This window comes from Dendrobates tinctorius, unplaced genomic scaffold (assembly GCF_039654945.1).
Source record: "Dendrobates tinctorius isolate UK_male_01 unplaced genomic scaffold, ASM3965494v1 ptg000098l, whole genome shotgun sequence".
In the NCBI taxonomy this organism is placed as follows: Eukaryota; Metazoa; Chordata; class Amphibia; order Anura; family Dendrobatidae; genus Dendrobates; species Dendrobates tinctorius.
In genome coordinates, this window is record NW_027361766.1 from 13,983,248 (window position 1) to 13,993,025 (window position 9,778).

General features: G+C 37.0%; 1 long non-coding RNA gene across 10 annotated transcripts in view; it reads left to right on the top strand.

The window, feature by feature from the left end:
- The window catches only part of LOC141099184 (uncharacterized), a 71,954-nt gene extending 63,356 nt beyond the window's left edge, over positions 1-8,598 (top strand). For all 10 annotated transcript variants that reach the window (XR_012234433.1, XR_012234436.1, XR_012234429.1 and 7 more), the window contains 2 exons: positions 5,457-5,522; positions 7,625-8,598. This is a non-coding gene — a long non-coding RNA (uncharacterized lncRNA). The remainder of the gene's footprint in view (positions 1-5,456; positions 5,523-7,624) is intronic.
- The last annotated feature ends 1,180 nt before the right edge of the window (positions 8,599-9,778 follow it).

The following is a 9,778-nucleotide window of genomic DNA, read 5'->3' on the forward strand; positions in this document are numbered from 1 at the left end:
ATTTTATTCTATGCCTATTTGTGGGTTCTCTAGTTTTTTAAAAAAAATTTCCGTACCTGTGCAAGGTTGTTTATTCCCCACTCCCTTCCCTCCCTTCCTTTCCCTACCTTCCTTTCCCTACCCTGTTTATTTCTAAAAAAACAATACAATTATTTGAAAACACATGCAATGTGAAGGAAAAAGTTCACACTGGACATTAAACAGACAAAACCTAAGATAGAAACAAAATGAACATATACCTTGCTGTAAAAGCTTTGATGAATCACCTATATGCTGTTGCATCTTTTTCGAAACTGTTTTATCTTACCCTAGTACTAGAGCCACTGTAAAATGTTTCAGCGTTACTGTATTATGCCTACTATGTTGCATCTGTCTGTGTGCTACATAGAGAAATGAGAACAGGATTTCCTGTTATAACAACTTGACTATACCAAGATGTTTTCATACCCGAAAAATAAAGATAGAAGTTGCATAGACTAAACTGATGAAAAAAGGGCTATAAAAAATGGGCTATAAATAACCTGCCGATAGAGCTGCTACCATCCCCCTGACGAAGGTAATCTTCCGAAACGCGTGTCGGGGCGCTTCAACAGGCACCCCGCGTTACCCATCCTTACAGGTATTACGGCCTTACTATTAACCTTATGTTTTAAACCTCTAGTCCACATGTTCAGCGGTTTTTTAGCACATCTTAAGTGCACGGAACTACACATTGCACATATATATCTTTTTTGGACTTACTTTACACTGCAGCAGTTTGTGTATCTGCAGCACTGAGTTTGCTTATCTGCAGCACCGAGTTTTATTTTGTACTTTTGCACAATTTGCAATTTTGCACATTTTTGCAGCAATTACTTTGGCACAAATTTGCACTTTATATATATTTTTTCAAAAAAATTTCTCTTGGGTAAATTACATAAGAATTTAAACTGGGCCTAGGTGTTTGGGTATATACGATATAAGAGCATATTTGGTCCATTTATTTTATTATTTTGCTCATAGTCAGATATAAATAAATACATTTATAAACATCTGCTCAGTTTATTATAGCGGTATTAAATTGCCTTTTTATGCACTCATTTTATATCTTCTGCTGTTGTGCCGTTCTATTAATAAAGGCTAGTTTTATCTAGCAATTTTATCCTTTTCACATTTATTTCACATTCACGGCTTCTACCAGGTTTTTCTTTCACCATTCTCAGTTGGTTTTTCATTGTGTACCGGATGGTCTGCCATCTAACTATCTGGGAGAGGGCACATCTTTTCACATAGATGAATATTATATTGACTCATTGAGTCTAATTGTTTTATTTAAAGTGAGCTCTCCCAGTTAATTTTGTATTTTCTGTGTTCTGCACAGGCTTATCTACTTTCTGAGATGGATTTTAAGACCAGAGAGTTATCCTGGCAGGGTCAAGTGAATAATGTGTTTGGCAACATGAGTACAACAACTCTAAGCACTGTTGGTTTGTCCTTAGACTCTTTCTCAAAATCCATTAAAAAATTATTATTTAAACGTACCTGTATTTGGTGGACTAGAGCATTCCTAGAAAATTATGTTCAGAAACATCTTATACCAAGAGGCTTGAGGGTTCGGGTGACTCCTTCTTTCATAGTTGAAGATGATGAGTTTGTGACCATTTGGGAGAAAGTTTGTAATGAAGCTTCATGGAAACTCATGGAGCTTTTGATTGGTCTCAATGCCAAATTTATTAATAATATCGATAAAGAATTGGATTATTTGTTTAGCAAGGCAAAGGCTAATTTATCTGTGGAACAGTTTAACCATTTAAATGAATCCCTTGTTAAGGATTTGGAATCATTGGTCAAAGATATTCAACGTAAGCACACCAATAAGTTGATAAGAGATCAAAATGATTTATCTGCCAGAAAAATTTACCGGTGGAAGAGATAGACTACTGATAACTAGTGTTGAGCGATACCATCCGACATCGTGAAGTATCGGATCGGATTGGAACGGACTGATACCCAAAAAGTATCGGTATCGCCGATTCCGATACCGGAAACCCATGCAAGTCAATGGGGCACAAATATCGGAATTAAAAAAAACCTGTTCTTTACTTGCACATCCAGTTCGGGAGGGGGGAAGAGTGTGGGCGGTGCGTGGGCGGACACTGTGCTTGTCTGTGTGTGCGGGCGGGGTCTGTGTGGGTTGCCAGGGGTCTGTGCGAGCCTGCCGGGGGCTTATACGGGCCTGCTGGAGGTCTGTGCGGGCTTCTGGGGGTCTGTGCGGGCCTGCCGGGGTTCTGTGCGGGCTGCCGGGGGTCTGTGCGGGCCTGCCGGGGGTTGTGTGTGTGTGTGTGCAGGCATTGTCCGATGGGACTACAAGTCCCATCAGGCTATGCCTGCTACAATGACAGTGATTGACACATTAGCCAATGATGGGACAGTAGTAGTCCCATCATCCGGCTAATGTATTGAATGCAAAAAAAAAAAAACCATACATACTACATACATACATCATACATACATCATACATACATACGACATACATACTTCATATATACTACATTCATACAACATACATACATACATACACACATACTACATGCCTGCTACATATATACTACATTCATACAACACACATACATACCACATACTACATACATACTTCATATACACTACATTCATACAACATACATACATAATACATACATACTACATAAATACTACATTCATACAACATACATACAAACTACATAATACATACATACTACATATATACTACATTCATACAATATACATACATACTACATACATACTACATATATACTACATTCATACAACATACATACATACATACTACATAATACATACATACTACATATATACATATATACTACATTCATAAAACATACACACTGCATACATACTACATATATACTACATTCATACAACATACATACATACTACATTCATACAACATACATACATACAAAGTACATACTACATACATACTACAGACATGCAACATGCATAAAACATGCTACAGACATACAACATGCATACTACATACATACTACATAGAATACAATCATACATTCAAACAATACATACATATAGACATACAGTACATATAACATAGAGTACATACTCAACATCACTTGTCACTTTGATCCCCGAAGCCAGTGTCATCTGTAAAAAGTATTAAAATAACAAACAAGCAATATACTCCCTGATCTGCAGAAATCCACGAGTGTCCCACGACGATCTCCCGTGGAGAACAGCAACATCAGCGGATGTGATTGCTCTCTAGGGGCTCCAGGAATACAATGACGAGAGGTAGGTATCCTTCCGCACTGTATTCCTCCACCACTGTAAAAAATAGTCCCTAATCTCACTTTTGGCATTGCTGTGTGAGAAAGTTCCCACGCTGCTTGTGCCATGAAGTGAGACCAGTGAACTATAGTAACCTCTCAGTGATGCACTGCAGGAGATCATCGTGGGACACTCGTGGATTTCTGCGGATAAGGGAGTATATTGGTTGTTTGTTATTTTAATATTATTTACAGTGAGATGACACTGGCTTCAGGGATCAAAGTGACAAGTGATGGTGAGTATGTACTCTATGTTATATGTACTGTATGTCTATATGTATGTATTGTATGAATGCATGAATGTATTGTATGTAGTATGTATGCAGTATGTATGTTGTATGTATGTTGTATGTATGTAGCATGTTGTATGTAGCATATAGTATGTATGTATGTTGTATGTATGTAGCATGTAGTATTTAGTATGTATGTATGTTGTATGAATGTAGTATATATGTAGTATGTGTGTAGTATGTATGTATGTATGTTGTATGAATGTAGTATGTATTTAGTATGTAGTATGTATGTATTTAGTATGAATGTAGTATGTATGTAGTATGTATGTATATTGTATGAATGCAGTATATATGTAGTATGTATGTAGTATGTAGTATGTATGTATGTATGTTGTATGAATGCAGTATGTATGTATTATGTAGTATGTATGTATGTATGCTGTATGAATGTAGTATATATGTAGTATGTGTGTAGTATGTATGAATGTTGTATGAATGTAGTATATATGTAGTATGTATTTAGTATGTAGTATGTATGTATTTAGTATGAATGTAGTATATATGTAGTATGTATGTAGTATGTATGTATATTGTATGAATGCAGTATATATGTAGTATGTATGTAGTATGTAGTATGTATGAATGTAGTATATATGTAGTATGTATGTATTATGTAGCATGCATGTATGCTGTATGAATGTAGTATATATGTAGTATGTATGTAGTATGCATATATGTATGTTGTATGAATGTAATATATATGTAGTATGTATGTATGCTGTATGAATGTAGTATATATGTAGTATGTATGTAGTACGTATGTATGTTGTATGAATGTAGTATATATGTTGTATGTATGTAGTATGTAGTATGTATGTATGTTGTATGAATGTAGTATATATGTAGTATGTATGTATTATGTAGTATGTATGTATGTTGTGTGAATGTAGTATGTACGTAGTATGTAGTATGTATGTATGTAGTATGCATGGTTTGTTTTTTTTTTACATTCAACACATTAGCCGGATGATGGGACTACTACTGTCCCATCATTGGCTAATGTGTCAATCACTGTCATTGTAGCAGGCATAGCCCAATGGGACTTGTAGTTCCATCGGACGATGCCTGCACACACACACAACCCCCAGCAGGCCCGCACAGACCCCTGGCAGGCCCGTTGAGACCCCCTGGCAGGCCCGCACAGACCCCCGGCAGGCCCGCACAGACCCCCGGGAACAGCCCACACAGACCCCCGGCAGGCCCGCACAGACTCCCGGCAGGCCCGCACAGACCCCCGGCAGGCCCGCACAGACTACGCATCATGATGACATCATTTCAGCAGCCAAGCACAGCCATGCCATTAGTTAACTTGGCTAACACAACTCGCTGATAGCATTATGGGAACTTCCGATTCCGGTGTTCGATATTGTAAAAATATTGGTACTCGGTATAGGAATTCCGATACCGCGAATATCGGCCGATACCCGATATTTGCGGTATCGGAATGCTCAACACTACTGATAACCCTATTAAGGAAAGTTCTGCTTCAGTTGCTTCTAATCCATCTAGTGATGTTTCCATTGCCTCCTTTTCCACCTCTGTATCCTCCATGATCACCTCAAAGAGGAAAAGAAATTTACGCTTTCTTCCTAACAAGAGAACTTTTTCTCATGAATCAAATTCTAATCAACTAAAGGTAATTAACCTAAAGTGAACATGTTTTTTCATCTATGGAGAGTATTATCTTGAGTAGAGGCTTAATGTTCTGCCCAACTGCTAATTTTTTATCATTTTACAGAGATTAAAGATTTACACCTGTTCGCTAGAAAGTTATTATTTAAGCGTATTTTCCATGATGAGAAGACATTTTTATCTTTCCCAACAGAGGCGGAACAGGAGGTGTTAGCCGACCTAGAACAATTGGCAAGAGAACACACTGACGCCATTGAAGGTGAGGTCCCTAAGATAATCAAAAAATCTTCGACCAAATTTCCCCATCTATCCTCATGTTCCAGTATTGGCACATTTGTCAAAACAGTCAGCAAGGAGTTGGAGAACATCCCCCCGAATTCAAATGAGAACAATTTAAGTCATGAGGAAAGCATGAGCCTGAAGAGATTATCTGGCCTTCAAGATATTGTATTTAAACCAGCACATAAGGGTGGGAATGTGGTGGTGTGGCCTAAATCTATGTATGAATCTGAAGCATATCTTCAGCTAAATAATCCAGATTGTTATAAAAAATTGACCTTCAAGCCGTTGTCTAAATATAATCTGGAACTCAAAATACTCTTACGTGAGGCAAGAGACGAAGGTATAATTACAGACGAACTCTTTTTGTCTCTTCAAATTCAAGAGCCCACCATTCCCACCCTATATCTGCTACCTAAAATACATAAAAATGCAGAAGTACCACCTGGTAGACCAATCATTTCTGGTAAAGGCAGCTTCCTTGAAAATGTAAATAAATATATTGATTTTATTTTACAGCCATTTGTCACATCTCTTCCCTCGCACACCAGAGACACTGGTGACTTCCTTAGAAAAATTGATGGCATGCATATTGAGAGAGACTCCATGTTAGTCACTTGTGATGTGGAGTCTCTCTATACTAATGTTAGACATTCTGACGGCATCACAGCAGTAAATTATTTTTTAGAACATTCCTCTTATTCCAGAGCTTTCATCATCTTTTTTATTCATTTATTAGAATTTGCACTGACACATAATTTTTTTGTTTTTAGGGGGTCCTTCTTCCTGCAGACCCAGGGAACAGCCCTGGGTGCCTCCTGGGTCTATGGGAGAGGGACCTCTTCTTTTCTGGTGATTTTGAGCACATGGAACGTGTCCCATTTTGGACACGTTATATAGATGACGTATTTTTTATTTGGCAAGATTCTGTTGATGCCTTATCGGAATTTATTACTAATTTAAATTCAAACTCAATCAATATGCACTTTACCTATCACCATCATGGTGAGGTCATCGAATTTCTGGATGTGCGAGTAAAGAGAGATTCTGAGGAATGCCTTCAAACAGACCTTTATAGGAAACAAACTGCAGTGAACTCCCTACTCCACGCATCATCTTCCCACCCTCAAGCCTTGATTTGCTCAATCCCTATTGGGCAATTTTTACGTCTTAGACGTATATGTTCCACAGAAGTTGACTTTTTGAAGCAGTCTGTCTCTTTAAGGGATAGGTTCCTTGAACGAGGATACAGTCAGCGCTCGATTAAAAGAGCCTTTAATAGAGCCAAACATACGTCACGTCACAATGCACTTTATGATAAGAATATATCTAAATCTGTTGATGTTGTCCATTTTATAACACAATTCAGCGGCCAACATGAGTGTGTTAGATTTTATTTAAATAAATTCTGGCCAATCTTGACATCAGATCCAATTCTTTCTAAGTACATTGGAGACCATCCCAATATTACGTTTAGGCGGTCAACTAACCTTGGCGACAGACTGGTTAAAAGTCACTACATACGGGAACCAGTTAAAACTTCCATTTTTTCTTTACAATCAACACCAACCACAGGTTCTAAACCCTGTGGATCTTGTGTAGCGTGCCCTAATATCGTCAAAACCAGTTAATTTACCAACTCTGATAAATCCTGCAATTTTCAGATCAAGGACAATATTACTTGTTCCTCTACTGCGGTAATATATTACGCCATGTGCCCATGTTCCCTCATCTATGTGGGTCTCACCACCCGCCAGCTCAAGGTGATGGTTCGTGAGCACGTATTAGGCATTAAGGCAGCCCAAGATGTTGAAGATATTTCCTCCCTTAAGACACTGCCCAAACATTTCAAATTGTATCACAATTGCGATTCCACATTGCTCAAGGTAGCTGGAATCGATAGGATACGGATACGCAGTAATATTAGGGGAGGCAATATCAGTAAAAAACTTGCCCACTAGAGACCCAATAGATTTGGACTTTACGTTCTGTGTCCCCATTGGATCTCAATGAGAGTCTTTCTTTTATCCCTTTTTTACAATTTTAGTGTATATTTTAAACTTGTTTATTTTATTTTTCCAGCTCTTATCGTATTCTTGTTGATCTTCATGAACATACATGGATCTTCATTCCACATATGTAAAGCGTAATTTATATGGTTTTGAAGGTGAAGAAGATGATCCATTCTCCTTTGAATAAATAATATTTCCATATATATCCTTCATAGCTTCAACATGTTTTTTATATTTGTATATGTCTTATATAATATATAATTGCTCACATATAACTTGTTGTGCACTAAATTGATCTTTTGTGCCTTTCGTGCAATAATTGTATTATTTACTCATCTATGGATATTTTTTGTATACATATATATATATGTGTATAGAATTTTTATACATATATTGTTGCATATGGTTATTCCCTTTATATGCCCATTTTAGTATTAATAGTTAATTTCCAATTCTCCTCATGTATGTGCACTCTAAGTACTATATATTACATCGCCATTCCCTACATATGCTCGTTTTAGTATTAATAGTTAATTTCCAACTTTCTTCTTGTATATTTTAAACCTCTAGTCCACATGTTCAGGGGTTTTTTAGCACATCTTAAGTGCACGGAACTACACATTGCACATATATATCTTTTTTGGACTTTCTTTACACTGCTGCAGTTTGTGTATCTGCTGAGCTGAGTTTGCTTATCTGCAGCACCGAGTTTTATTTTGTACTTTTGCACAATTTGCAATTTTGCACATTTTTGCAGCAATTACTTTGGCACAAATTTGCACTTTATATATATTTTTTCAAAAAAATTTCTCTTGGGTAAATTACATAAGAATTTAAACTGGGCCTAGGTATTTGGGTTTATGCGATTAAAGAGCACATCGTTATTTGGTCCATTTATTTTATTATTTTCTTCATGGTCAGATATAAATAAATAAATGTATAAACATCTGCTCAATTTATTATAGCGGTATTAAATTGCCTTTTTATGCACTCATTTTATATCTTCTGTTGTGCGATTCTATTAATAAAGGCTATTTTTATCTAGCAATTTTATCCTTTTCATATTTATTTCACATTCACGGCTTCAACCAGGATTTTCTTTCACCATTCTCAGTTGGTTTTTCAAGATATTTTCATACCTGAAAAATAAAGATAGAAGTTGTATAGATTAAACTGATGAAAAAAAAGTGTGACACAAGTCATGTAATGGCCAGAGATAGTGTTATTCCTCATTTAAACATAAATGACAGCTAATTTTGAAAAGTTACTTGAAAGTGCAAGTATGTGTTAAAGTTTATTAACCTACATTATTGCATTTTTTCCCATCTATAATAACTACACTTAAGCACATACAATTGTGGCCAAAAGTATTGACACCCCTGCAATTCTGTCAGATAATACTCAGTTTCTTCCTGAAAATTATTGCAAACACAAATTCTTTGGTATTATTATCTTCATTTAATTTTTCTTAAATGAAAAAACACAAAAAGAATTGTCCTAAAGCCAAACTGGATGTAATTCCACACCAAACATAAAAAAGAGGGTGGACAAAAGTATTGGCACTGTTCGTAAAATCATGTGATGCTTCTCTAATTTGTGTAATTGAAAGCACCTGTATCTTACCTGTGGCACCTAACAGGTGTTGGCAATAACTAAATTATACTTGCAGCCAGTTGACATGGATTAAAGTTGACTCAACCTCTGTCCTGTGTCCTTGTGTGTACCACATTGAGCATGGAGAAAAGAAAGAAGACCAAAGAACTGTCTGAGGACTTGAGAAACCAAATTGTGAGGAAGCATGAGCAATCTCAAGGCTACAAGTCCATCTCCAAAGACCTGAATGACCTGTGTCTACCGTGTGCAGTGTCATCAAGAAGTTTAAAGCCCATGGCACTGTGGCTAACCTCCCTAGATGTGGACAGAAAAGAAAAATTGACAAGAGATTTCAACGCAAGATTGTGCGGATGTTGGCTAAAGAACCTCGACTAACATCCAAACAAGTTCAAGCTGCCCTGCAGTCCGAAGGTACGACAGTGTCAACCCGTACTATCCGTCGGCTTCTGAATGAAAAGTGACTGTATGGTAGGAGACCCAGGAAGACCCCACTTCTTACCCCGAGACATAAAAAAGCCAGGCTGGAGTTTGCCAAAACTTACCTGAAAAAGCCTAAAACGTTTTGGAAGAATGTTCTCTGGTCAGATGAGACAAAAGTAGAGCTTTTTGG